The sequence below is a fragment of the Schistocerca gregaria genome, chromosome 4 (genome assembly GCF_023897955.1).
Source record: "Schistocerca gregaria isolate iqSchGreg1 chromosome 4, iqSchGreg1.2, whole genome shotgun sequence".
Taxonomy (NCBI): Eukaryota; Metazoa; Arthropoda; class Insecta; order Orthoptera; family Acrididae; genus Schistocerca; species Schistocerca gregaria.
In genome coordinates, this window is record NC_064923.1 from 681992867 (window position 1) to 682002356 (window position 9490).

The following is a 9490-nucleotide window of genomic DNA, read 5'->3' on the forward strand; positions in this document are numbered from 1 at the left end:
ATTGCGGTAATAGTAATTATCTTTTGAAAGTAAACTGATTTCGTGACAGGCAGAATAGAATCGTTTAGTTTACGCCTCAGAAAGTTTCATTTTACGCCTCAGGGGGTAGTTACTCCCAGGATGGGAACGACTGATGCAGAACGAATGGTCAGAGGACTGTTTGACCCACGGGAGGTGGTCGCTGAGACGCTGGAAAACCTGAACCAGTATGCGGCTGAAGGTGGATGTCAAGCATCAGCAAGAACCTTCCTACTTAACTGAAAGAACCAGTATTGATGAATCTAGGAATACCAGGAAAAACCCCCTTCTTTAAAGAATTGAACTATCATGTATAAAACAGCATTTTATATGTAATTACCTTTTAAACGAGTTCTGCTAGATATTTGACTTCCAGCATGCAAGCGATTAAGCACGTAAGCGATTAAGCATGTAAGCGACAAAAAGTCCGAAAAAGTTTTGCAGTTAGGTGTAAAGTTTGTTGAAAGTCGATACTTGCTCTCATTCTCAAATACGGAATAAATAAATTCCGGGCATTTGGAAGCTGTCAGTTACGCTGCCTCAACACAAGGGTACATAATCTGACTTTAATGCTTGCCTTATTGTTCTGAAGCTCTTAGTGAATAAAACATGACAGCATTTAAAAATTTTGAATCCGATCATTAATTACGAGTTTCCAGCTTAGTCTTTTAGTAATATACATACAACACTCTGTGTATCAGTGCCCTACAACGTGAGACTAATTACGAAATGAACACAGGCGTTCAAGCAATCATTCTTCTCGCTCGCTATAGGAGAGTGGAATGAGAAGAAAAGTTAGGGAAATGCCGTGATTAACCCACAGGACAGGACAGATAGAATAAATTGTGGAAAGGGGCCAAAATGAGAGGCTGTCAGTTACACTCAAACATACAACTTTATTGTTTGCTCAAACATTAGAAGATCCCAAAAATTAAAAAAAAAAACAAAACAAAAAGAACGCACACACACACACTCATCTTTAATCTTTGGGACTTAATTACTGTCCGTAAGCCACTTTAATTTAAAAACGGCTGAAAGCCAATAACTTAAAAGCGCAAGCATAATCAGAAATTTAAAAGGCAAGCCTCATCTTAAAACAGCTTTTTAATTAGGCTGAAGTAAACAAGTTACATTCAAATCGGCTAAAGGCCTAACACTCAAATCTCCATAACATTATTTTTTTTTAAATATCAAAGGTCTTATGTGAAAGAGTTCTTTAATTTAGGCTGAAGTCCTTAAGAGCAAAGGAACTCTAATTTTTTAAAAAGTTGGCTAGAAGCCATACAAGTACATACAACAAGAAGAAAATAAAAAAAAAAAAATAAGGCAGTACATTCAAGGGCGCTCAGATGTTCGAGGATCGGCCTGGAATTCAATCACTAACGCTCGCTTAGGTGAGACAGGCAGTCGGCCCAACGATTTTCAATCCGCTGGGAACCCAACCGATAGACAGTCAACAGACCAATGATGAAGATCAGTTCCGCTCCACACTTGCACCAAAACTCAAACGATGCTAACAGTGGAGACAACAACCAGAACGGATCTGAGACAACCCACAAACGGTGGACAACCCAAACACACGTCGTCTAATCAAACGACCGACCAAACGGCCAAGGAAGGTCGTTGCCACTCAGACGTGTGAGTCGGCAATCGTCGGGCGAGTAATGGCTATCCCGTCCTTCCTCGCTACTCCACGCCAACCGACCAATTCAGAAGCAGTACGCCGACAACCTTTAAATCACTTGTTAGTCAAACCACATAAACTACACACAGTTTCACTAACACTTGCACGAAGAACCAGACAATGCTAACGGCAGGGACTGAGCAAAACAAGGAAGACTCACTAGTTGGCACACACAGCCAACCCATAAGCGACCGCTGGCCGAATATACGTCGTCCGACAAGACGATCAACCACAGTCGTCCCCACTCAAATCATGTGTGTCGGCAATCATCGACGAGTGTTGGCTATCCGCGCCTCCCTGGCGCTGCATGCCCCATTGGTTCTACAACGCGACTGCGCCAACCGACAAACTGCTACACATCAGCACGGAGACAGCACTACAATAACTGGGCAGTGAACATCACAGGCTACACACATCTACATCTACATCTACATTCATACTCCGGAAGCCACCAGACGGTGTGTGGCGAAGGGTACCCTGAGTACCTCTATCGGTTCTCCCTTCTATTCCAGTCTCGTATTGTACGTGGAGAGAAGGATTGTCGGTATGCTTCTGTGTGGGCTCTAATCTCTCTGATTTTATCGTCATGGTCTCTTCGCGAGATATACGTAGGAGGGAGCGATATACTGCTTGACTCTTCGGTGAAGGTATGTTCTCGAAAATTCAACAAAAGCCCGTACCCAGCTACTGAGCGTCTCTCGTGCAGAGTCTTCTGGTACGGATCTCACACTGCTGAGCAGTATTCAAGCAGTGGGCGAACAAGCGTACTGTAACCTACTTCCTGTTGTTCTCGGATTGCTTTTCCTTAGGATTCTTCCAATGAATCTCAGTCTGGCATCTGCTTTACTGACGATCAACTTTATATGATCATTCCATTTTAAATCACTCCTAATGCGTACTCCCAGATAATTTATGGAATTAACTGCTTCCAGTTGCTGACCTGCGATTTTGTAGCTAAATGATAAGAGATCTATTTTCCTATGTATTCGCATCACATTACACTTTTCTACATTGAGATTGAATTGCCATTCCCGGCACCATGCGTCAATTCGCTGCAGATCCTCCTGCATTTCAGTACAATTTTCCATTGTTACAACCTCTCGATACACCACAGCATCATCTGCAAAAAGCCTCAGTGAACTTCCAATGGCGAAGAACATTTCACAAAAACTTGGACGAAGAACGCGACCAATGCTAAAAGCAGTGACAGTGCAATCACCGCGACGAACTACGAGTTGAGACACACACCGCCAACCCATAAGCGATAGGCGAGTAAATACACGTCGTCCGGTAAGACGACCAGCCGACGACCGACGAAGACCGTCCCTAGCCGTGTGTGCCGGCAACGGTCGGCGAGTCATGGCTATCCGAACCTCACTGCCTCTCCAACCCGACCGAACGTCTGCCGCGTCCCAACTATCGGACCGCCAGTTCCGAACTCCGCTGCTGGCGCGTTCCACCTGACTTCACTGCCCGGTCCAAACTGCACTGCTAGCGCGTTCCAACTCGTTGGACGACACACGACGACCAGGAAGTAATAGCAGTTCAGCAAAGATAACACGGAAGGGCCTATATCGATAAGCGCTGCTGCTGCCGCTCACGGGCAGGCAAGGCAGTAACTGAAAATTAACATGACGAGGCGGCAGTACGGTAAAAACAGGGTATTAAATAAGAGATGGCACGAACACGAGCCACTCACGGCTCAGTTAGTACTTGTACAATGGCAAGTACCATTTGCCATGTGCTTCACACAGGTTGTCAGAGCATAGATGTACAGGATACCACAGAAATGTAGCGACAGACTTCGAATGGTTCTAGAGGGTGTCTTGTGGAACAAATTTAGGTTAGGAAACCATGTCTGGAAACGTCATCCAATGACATTACAGAGCACCGAAGTTACAGGTGACGGCATCTGCCGCTAGTGATTGTGACTGATTGCTACAGTCGCCAGTGGAAAAGATCGAACCTGCCACTGCATGCGATGCCCTGTTACCCTGGTGGATGACCATTTCGAATGCAGGACTCCACCTGCAGCTTTTCTCCAGTATAGCGAAAACCAATAGCGATTTTGGAGGGTTCCAGGAGTAGAATAAACTGCAGAGCGAAACCCATGTCTGAAGTCATCATCCACTGGCCCATCAGAGCATTGCATTCATAGGAAACTTGACTTTCCTGCACAGCAACCAGCTCCATATTCTCTGTTGGCAATCGTGGCAATCAGTCGCGACCACTGAGTAACAAAGAACAATGGGGATGCTCCGCCTACTGTCTGTCAGTATGCAGAGTCACGTTTGCTACTGTAGGGGTGGTCTGGCTGCAGGCGCCAGCGCCTATAACTTCGACACTTCGTAGTGTCGCTGGATGACATTTCTGGACTTCGGTTCAGGTTCTCGATGTGTTCCTAAAGACACCCTCTACAGCTGCTTGTAGTTTGTATTAACATTACTGGGATACCCTGCAGATCCCACAAAATCACAGTTGTGGTGCAGCCTACGTGCTGAAAGCCTTCACAGCTATGGCATCATGCTACATGAATTAGTTACATCACTGATGTTGCAGAAACCACTAATTTATCAACTCGGATCAATTACATTACTTTTCAGAATGAGATTTTCACTCTGCAGCGGAGTGTGCGCTGATGTGAAACTTCCTGGCAGATTAAAACTGTGTGCCCGACCGAGACTCGAACTCGGGACCTTTGCCTTTCGCGGGCAAGTGCTCTACCAACTGAGCTACCGAAGCACGACTCACGTCCGGTACTCACAGCTTTACTTCTACCAGTATCCGTCTCCTACCTTCCAAACTTTACAGAAGCTCTTCTGCGAACCTTGCAGAACTAGCACTCCTGAAAGAAAGGATACTGCGGAGACATGGCTTAGCCACAGCATGGGGGATGTTTCCAGAATGAGATTTTCACTCTGCAGCGGAGTGTGCGCTGATGTGAAACTTCCTGGCAGATTAAAACTGTATGCCCGACCGAGACTCGAACTCGGGACCTTTGCCTTTCGCGGGCAAGTGCTCTACCAACTGAGCTACCGAAGCACGACTCACGTCCGGTACCCACAGCTTTACTTCTACCAGTATCCGTCTCCTACCTTCCAAACTTTACAGAAGCTCTTCTGCGAACCTTGCAGAACTAGCACTCCTGAAAGAAAGGATACTGCGGAGACATGGCTTAGCCACAGCCTGGGGGATGTTTCCAGAATGAGATTTTCACTCTGCAGCGGAGTGTGCGCTGATGTGAAACTTCCTGGCAGATTAAAACTGTGTGCCCGACCGAGACTCGAACTCGGGATCTTTGCCTTTCGCGGGCAAGTGCTCTACCAACTGAGCTACCGAAGCACGATTCACGTCCGGTACACACAGCTTTACTTCTACCAGTATCCGTCTCCTACCTTCCAAACTTTACAGAAGCTCTTCTGCGAACCTTGCAGAACTAGCACTCCTGAAAGAAAGGATACTGCGGAGACATGGCTTAGCCACAGCCTGGGGGATGTTTCCAGAATGAGATTTTCACTCTGCAGCGGAGTATGCGCTGATGTGAAACTTCCTGGCAGATTAAAACTGTGTGCCCGACCGAGACTCGAACTCGGGACCTTTGCCTTTCGCAGGCAAGTGCTCTACCAACTGAGCTACCGAAGCACGACTCACGTCCGGTACTCACAGCTTTACTTCTACCAGTATCCGTCTCCTACCTTCCAAACTTTACAGAAGCTCTTCTGCGAACCTTGCAGAACTAGCACTCCTGAAAGAAAGGATACTGCGGAGACATGGCTTAGCCACAGCCTGGGGGATGTTTCCAGAATGAGATTTTCACTCTGCAGCGGAGTGTGCGCTGATGTGAAACTTCCTGGCAGATTAAAACTGTGTGCCCGACCGAGACTCGAACTCGGGACCTTTGCCTTTCGCGGGCAAGTGCTCTACCAACTGAGCTACCGAAGCACGACTCACGTCCGGTACTCACAGCTTTACTTCTACCAGTATCCGTCTCCTACCTTCCAAACTTTACAGAAGCTCTTCTGCGAACCTTGCAGAACTAGCACTCCTGAAAGAAAGGATACTGCGGAGACATGGCTTAGCCACAGCCTGGGGGATGTTTCCAGAATGAGATTTTCACTCTGCAGCGGAGTGTGTGCTGATGTGAAACTTCCTGGCAGATTAAAACTGTGTGCCCGACCGAGACTCGAACTCGGGACCTTTGCCTTTCGCGGGCAAGTGCTCTACCAACTGAGCTACCGAAGCACGACTCACGTCCGGTACTCACAGCTTTACTTCTACCAGTATCCGTCTCCTACCTCCTTTCTTTCAGGAGTGCTAGTTCTGCAAGGTTCGCAGAAGAGCTTCTGTAAAGTTTGGAAGGTAGGAGATGGATACTGGTAGAAGTAAAGCTGTGAGTACCGGACGTGAGTCGTGCTTCGGTAGCTCAGTTGGTAGAGCACTTGCCCGCGAAAGGCAAAGGTCCCGAGTTCGAGTCTCGGTCGGGCACACAGTTTTAATCAGCTAGGAAGTTTCACATCAGCGCACACTCCGCGGCAGAGTGAAAATCTCATTCTGGAAACATCCCCCAGGCTGTGGCTAAGCCATGTCTCCGCAGTATCCTTTCTTTCAGGAGTGCTAGTTCTGCAAGGTTCGCAGAAGAGCTTCTGTAAAGTTTGGAAGGTAGGAGACGGATACTGGTAGAAGTAAAGCTGTGAGTACCAGACGTGAATCGTGCTTCGGTAGCTCAGTTGGTAGAGCACTTGCCCGCGAAAGGCAAAGGTCCCGAGTTCGAGTATATTACTTTTGTTTGGAGTCAGTGTCCTCGCACTGCCCTTCAGGTCAGGACTAAACTCCATCATTGTTCATAAATGATCTGTAGCAAACAATTAGCGCTCAGTTTCAAAGATCTGACAGCGGGACTGGAAATATACAACACTATCACTCTCTAAGTGCCTCTTTGCAACGTATCAGGAAATTCCAGCAAAATAAAAAGAGCAATCACGGGATTAGAGGTCAAAGTGAGCTACCTCTGAGCTTTCACAGAAACAGTATTTTCATTTCGACTCTCACATGAACTCCCGGATCTTAAACGAATCAGTCGCCAGTAAAACAGAAACAGGAAAGCTGAAGTCTTTAAATTTCGTGTTTAAAAAATAAGTCACATAATACGATCATAAGAACATACCATCATCTGACTTTTGTACATACTCCCTTGAGGAAGCACATACAAATAGGCATCCCTGCGTTGAGAAGCAATTGAAAGAGTTGAAAACAAGTAAGTCGCCAACTCCAGATGGAATCCCAAATTGGTTTTATCGACATGTTACCGGTAGGTTCGATACCATGCATTTTTAGGTTTCTTGTTCACGTCAAGAATTTTCGCCATCTACCAGTCCGGTATGTTCACCGGCTTTATAGTGACACATTGTATCTTACGAGAACTTGTCCACAGGACGTCACGGAGAAATGATCGGCCCACTTTCGGATGGAGCTCCACTGAAAGGTCGGCAGCCGGACAGTGCCCTTGGCTTTCGGTTGGACACCGGTCGTCCGAGCCTTTGAACGTGATAGCTGTTGGTTTTCAAGATGAGTGCTGAATTCAGTATTGATTCTGGAGTTCTGATTGCATTAGTGGAGGAACGAGCAGTCTTGTGGGATCGGACAATCGAAGAATACTCTGCTGTGAAAAAAGTCGTGGGATACCTCCTGATATCGTGTCGGACCTCCTTTTCGCCGGCATGTTATAGACTCTACAAGTCGCTGGGAGGCAGCTGAAGAGAAATTGAGCCTTGCGACGTCTGTAGACATCTATAATTGCAGAAATGTTATCGGCGCAGGATGCTATGCACAAACTGACCTGTTGATAATGTCCCATAAATGTTCAATGGGTTTTATGTTGGCCGATCTGGGTGGCCAAACTATTCGCTCGAATTGTCCAGATTGTTCTTTCAACCAGTCATGAACAATTGTGGCCCGGTGAGATGTGTCATTGTGATCCATACAAATTCCATCGTTGTTTGGGAACAAGTAGCCGAACATAACCATTTCCAGTCAATGACTGGTTCAGTTGGACCAGAAGACGTAATCCATTCCATGTGAACACAGCACACACCACTATTGACCAGCTAGCAGTGTGCCTTATTAAGAACTTGGGTACATGGATTCGTGGGGCCGAACTCTGACCCTACCATCGGCTCTTACCTACTGAAATCGGGACTCATCTGACTACGTCACGATTTTCCAGTCATCTAGCGTCCAGCGGAAATGGTCACGAGCTCAGGAGAGATGCTGCAGGGGATGTCGTGCTGTTATGAAAGGCACTGTCGGTCTTCTGCTACCATAGTACTTTTATACCAAATTCCACTGCACTGTCCTATGGATACTTTCATAGTTCGTACCTCATTGTTTTCTGCGGTTCTTTCACGCAGTTTTGCTCCTCTGTTAGCACTGACAACTCTACTCAAATGCGGATGCTCTCGGCCGTTAGATGAAGGCTGTCGGCCACTGCGTTGTCCTTGAGTGAGAGGTAATGCCTGAAATTAGATATTCTTGGCACACTCATGAAATTGTGGATCTCGGAATACTGAATTCCCTTACGATTTCCGAAACGGACTATACCAGGCGTCTAGTTCCTAGTACCATTCCGCGTTGAAAGCCTCTTAATTCCCCTTCGTGCTGCCATAATCACGTCGGAAACTTTTTCGCATGAATCACCTGAGTGCAAACGACAGCTCCACTAATGCACGACTCATCGATAACTTGTGTAAACGATATTGCCTCCGCATTTTGAAACGTCCCCTTGGAACAGTTATACAATATTGTGCTTAAACTGACACACAATATTTTTTTTATCGTAACGCAATCTGACTTTCAGAAATCCCCACAAGAGAATGGCCCTGACTAACATTAACCTATATGTTTCACAAATCACTTACCTCACAAAAATCTTCGTTACTCGAACTACTGCAATACAGCGAGCGCCACTACTGCCAGCTAAATAAAAGATTCAAACTACGGAAGTCACTAACTACTGATAGGCACAGTTAGCAAATGAAAGATTTTAATAGACAACAAACAATGTATTTACCTTAATAGTCATAATATATATATCAGTTCATGACACCAATTCTTACAAATTTCAAAACTCCGCCATCTCTCTCCCCACGTCCACCACTGCTGGCGGCTCACCTCCAACTTCGCAACGCTACGCGCTGTTAACATCCAGCCGCCCAACACTACAATGGCAGACAACAATGCAAACCAGTCACAGACTGCACACAGCACAGCCAGTGATTTTCATACAGAGCGCTACGTGGCGTCGGCGTTACTAATAAAAAAACCTAAACAGCCTACTTACATAGCCCCCATGCTCCCACAAAAAAATTTGCAAATCGTTTAGAGCAGTGCCCAATACAGATTTGAAATTTTTTTTTCATAATTATGATTACAATAACAAAGAAATCAAATGCACACACTTATTGATACAATGTTGGTCAAAAGCTAAAATTTTCTCAGAGTCCATAAAGACAGTCCTGATCGTTCATCACAGTAAAATTGCAGTGTTTTTCTCAAAGTCTGAGCAATAAAAAAAATTGCACTTGGAAGTAGTGGATTTCTAAGCAGTCTTGAAAAAGTAGTGTTGTCCTTCCAACGGAAAGACAGTGCTGACTCTTGACATGCAGACAGGTTATGGGCCACAACAGATCAAACCCACTGCAGAGTCAGTCGAAGTTTTGAAGAATATTGGTAGGTAGGTCAACACAGAGTACACTCATTGTAGTCCTGGTAGAGATTACGGTATTGGTGGGC

At 46.0% G+C, this 9490-nt stretch overlaps 5 non-coding genes across 5 annotated transcripts; 1 reads left to right on the forward strand and 4 right to left on the reverse strand.

The window, feature by feature from the left end:
• Nucleotides 1-4370: 4370 nt before the first annotated feature.
• On the reverse strand, nt 4371-4445 carry Trnas-cga (transfer RNA serine (anticodon CGA)). The gene has a single exon. It is a non-coding gene; the product is annotated as a tRNA-Ser (tRNA).
• A 225-nt stretch (nt 4446-4670) lies between these two features.
• On the reverse strand, nt 4671-4745 carry Trnas-cga (transfer RNA serine (anticodon CGA)). Its single transcript has one exon. It is a non-coding gene; the product is annotated as a tRNA-Ser (tRNA).
• Nucleotides 4746-5570: 825 nt separating this feature from the next.
• On the reverse strand, nt 5571-5645 carry Trnas-cga (transfer RNA serine (anticodon CGA)). Its single transcript has one exon. It is a non-coding gene; the product is annotated as a tRNA-Ser (tRNA).
• A 225-nt stretch (nt 5646-5870) lies between these two features.
• Trnas-cga (transfer RNA serine (anticodon CGA)) lies at nt 5871-5945 on the reverse strand. The gene has a single exon. It is a non-coding gene; the product is annotated as a tRNA-Ser (tRNA).
• Nucleotides 5946-6113: 168 nt separating this feature from the next.
• Trnas-cga (transfer RNA serine (anticodon CGA)) lies at nt 6114-6188 on the forward strand. Its single transcript has one exon. It is a non-coding gene; the product is annotated as a tRNA-Ser (tRNA).
• Nucleotides 6189-9490: the final 3302 nt, after the last annotated feature.